The following is a 3,394-nucleotide window of genomic DNA, read 5'->3' on the forward strand; positions in this document are numbered from 1 at the left end:
GGAAAGGAAACAAAAACCTTTATGGTTTGCAGATAGTAAAATTCTGTAAGAGATGGGTAGGCACTTGGAGGACCAATTGAACAGAATGGATAGTGTCTTGAAAAGAGTTTATACGACCAACATCAACAAAAATAAAACAAATCTGAAAATCACTCACTAAAAGTAGAAGCGTTTGAAATGTTGTGCTACAGAAGAATTCTAATGATCAGATAAGTAGATCGTATAACTAATGAAGACGTACTTAATCTAATCGATGGTACAGTTTTACTAAAAAAAAGATCGGTTGACAGGACAAATCTTGAAGAAATTTTTCATTTGGTACTGCAGGGATTGACGGGGGCAAAATCATAGATGGAGACCACAGTCTGGAGCACTTAGCAATCGTATACAATCGCTCGCTCGTCGAAAGATCCTTACCTAAAGACTGAAAAGCTGCACAAGTCGTACGAATACCTAAGAAAGCAAACAGGAGTAATCCGTTGAATTACAGACCCATATTAGTGAAGTCGACTTGCAATAGGATTTTGGAACATATACAGTGTTCAGACAAAATGAATTACCTCGTAGAACACATTTTGTTGACGAACAGCATGGACTCAGAAAATATCGTTCTTGTGTAACACTATTAACTCTCTATTCTGACGAAATAATGACTACTATCGGAAGGGGATGTCAAATTTTTAGATTTCCAGAAGGCTTTTGACACCGATCCTCACAAGCGATTGCTAATCAGACCGTATGCCTATGAAGTATCGTGTGAATTGTGCGACTGGATTCGTGGGCTCCTGTCACAAAGGTCACAGTTCGCAGTAAATGACGGAAAGTCATCGAGTAAAAAAGAAATAATATTTGGCGTTCCCCAAGGATGTGTTATAGGCCCTTTGCTGTTCCTGATCTACATAAACGACACAGGAGAAAATCTGAGCAGCCTTCTTAGCTTTCTTTCAGATGATGCTGTCTTTTACCGTCTTGTAAAGTCATCAGATGGTCAAACCCAATTGCAAAATGATTTAGGCAAGATATTTGTATGGTACGAAAAGTGGCAATTGACTCTAAATAATGAAAAGTATGAAGTCATCCTCATGAGTAGTAAAATAAATCCGCTACATTTCATTTACACGATAAATCACACAAATCTGAAGGCTGTGTATTCCTCTAAATATTTAGGGATTACCATTACGAATAGCTTTATTGGGAACTACCACATAGATAATGTTGTGGGGGAAAGCAGACCGAGACTACGATTTGTTGACAGAACACTTAGAAAGAGCGACAGGACCTAAAGACTGCTTGCATTGTTTGTCCGCCCTCTTCTGGAGTATTATTATGTGGTGTGGGATCCGCATCACATGAGACTGACGGAGGACATCGATAAAGTTCAAAAAAGGGCAGCTTTCTTATTACCATTCCGAAATATGGGAAAATTGCCTCGACTATAATATGTGAATAGCGGCGGCAATCACTAAAATAAAGGCATTTTCGTTGCGGCAGGATCCTCTCGTGGAATTTCAATCACCAACTTTCTCCTGAGATTACGAAAATATTCTGTTGGCGTCCACTTACATCGAGAGTAATGATCATCTTAATAAAATAAGAGAAATCAGAGGTCGCAACGGACAGTAAGATTTAAGTGCTCGTTTCTCCTGCGCGCCGTTGGACATAAGAACGGTAGGAAAATTGCCTGAAGGTTGTTCGATGAACCCTCTTCCGGGCGCTTAATTGTGAATTGCAGAGTGATCATGTAGATGTAGATGTACAGGAGCACAGTTACGACTTTCAAATGGATGTAGGGTGCAGTAGTTCTGCAGAGATGAAGAGACCTGCCCAGGGTAAGCTATGGTGGACTGCGGCGGATTGCTCACCGAGGGGGCCGGGTTCGATACCCGGCCATGACGGAAAATGAGTATCGTGTTGTCCTCACGTTCGCATCGTCATAACTGACATTCCAGAACTGAGTTGGCTGTAAGCACACGATCCGAAAGCCAACAAATAAAAAATAATAACAAAATAAAAAGGAACTACTGTAGAGAGTTGCTTCAAACAAGTCTTCGGACTGAAGACCACTAGAATAGCGTCTTTGGCTTCTCAGTGTTTACACCAGTCCAATGAACTGGTAGTCGGTCGGTTGACGGTGGCGGTCACTGCCCTGTGTGACTTATCGGGTGGATAGAACGCCGAGCGCAGCGGCCGAGACGCGCATCAGTATTCCGCCCACGGCGGCGGCAGGCATCTCCGCCAGGCTGGAAAGTGGAAGCGCTGGCGCTGATGCGCCGTGGCGGGGCTGCGACGCGAGTAAAAGTCGGGGGAAGGGAAGGGAAGCCGTTTGCTGGCGGTGGCGGTGGCGGCGGTGAGGCCGTCGGCCCCGTGTTCCCACGCGAGCACTTTCCAGGCGGGCGGAGCCGGGCGCCTCCAGGAAGAAGGCAGGCGCACGGTCGAGCCGGCCCAAGTGGGCCAGTGGGACGGCCAAGGTCGTCGCCGCCGCCGCCGCCGCCGCCGCCAATTCTACTTTCCACCGGCGGCAGCACGCGTGCCGCGGTGCGGCCTCAAACCTGCCCCGGAGCATCGGCCTTTTCACCGCCGGCTGCAGGCCCTGGGTTCGAACATCTGCTCAGAAGTAAAACTTTCCTACCCTACACTGCATGCAGCTTCCTTCCGTCGCCGGCCGAAGTGGCCGCGCGGTTCTGGCGCTGCAGTCTGGAACCGCGAGGCCGCTACGGTCGCAGGTTCGAATCCTGCCTCGGGCATGGATGTGTGTGATGTCCTTAGGTTAGTTAGGTTTAACTAGTTCTAAGTTCTAGGGGACTAATGACCTCAGCAGTTGAGTCCCATAGTGCTCAGAGCCATTTGAACCATTTTTCCTTCCGTCGAGAATTTGTGTCTATTTCCAATAAGGAACCTAAACTAATTTTGCACTACTTCTTCTTCTTTTCTGCCAACGTCCTTGCCGCAGTGGTAACACCGGTTCCCGTCAGATCACCGAAGTTAAGCGCTGTCGGGTTGGGCTAGCACATGGATGGGTGACCATCCGGTCTGCCGAGCGCTGTTGGCAAGCGGGGTGCACTCAACCTTTGTGAGGCAAACTGAGGAGCTACTTGATTGAGAAGTAGCGGCTTCGGTCTCGGTAACTGACATTCGGCCGGGAGGGCTGTGTGCTGACCACAAGCCCCTCCATATCCGCACCCAGTGACGCCTGTGGGCTGAGGATGACACGGCGGCCGGTCGGTATCGCGTGGCCTTCATGGCCTGTTAGGGAGGAGTTTAGTTAAGTTCTTCCTTTCTTCTCTGGACTCGTATTCGAGAACAGTGAACTTTATATTCCAGTGCGAATACCCCTGTGTACAGCAGAGTCTACATCTACAGTGTGTCCGAGAAGTCCCCATACCACTAGGTCATG

The 3,394-nt window shown here is 47.8% G+C and overlaps 1 pseudogene; it reads left to right on the forward strand.

Moving 5' to 3' along the window:
* The first annotated feature begins 2,931 nt into the window (after window positions 1-2,931).
* Window positions 2,932-3,049, forward strand: LOC124554931 (annotated as a pseudogene).
* The last annotated feature ends 345 nt before the right edge of the window (window positions 3,050-3,394 follow it).

This window comes from Schistocerca americana, chromosome 1, assembly GCF_021461395.2.
Source record: "Schistocerca americana isolate TAMUIC-IGC-003095 chromosome 1, iqSchAmer2.1, whole genome shotgun sequence".
Taxonomy (NCBI): domain Eukaryota; kingdom Metazoa; phylum Arthropoda; class Insecta; order Orthoptera; family Acrididae; genus Schistocerca; species Schistocerca americana.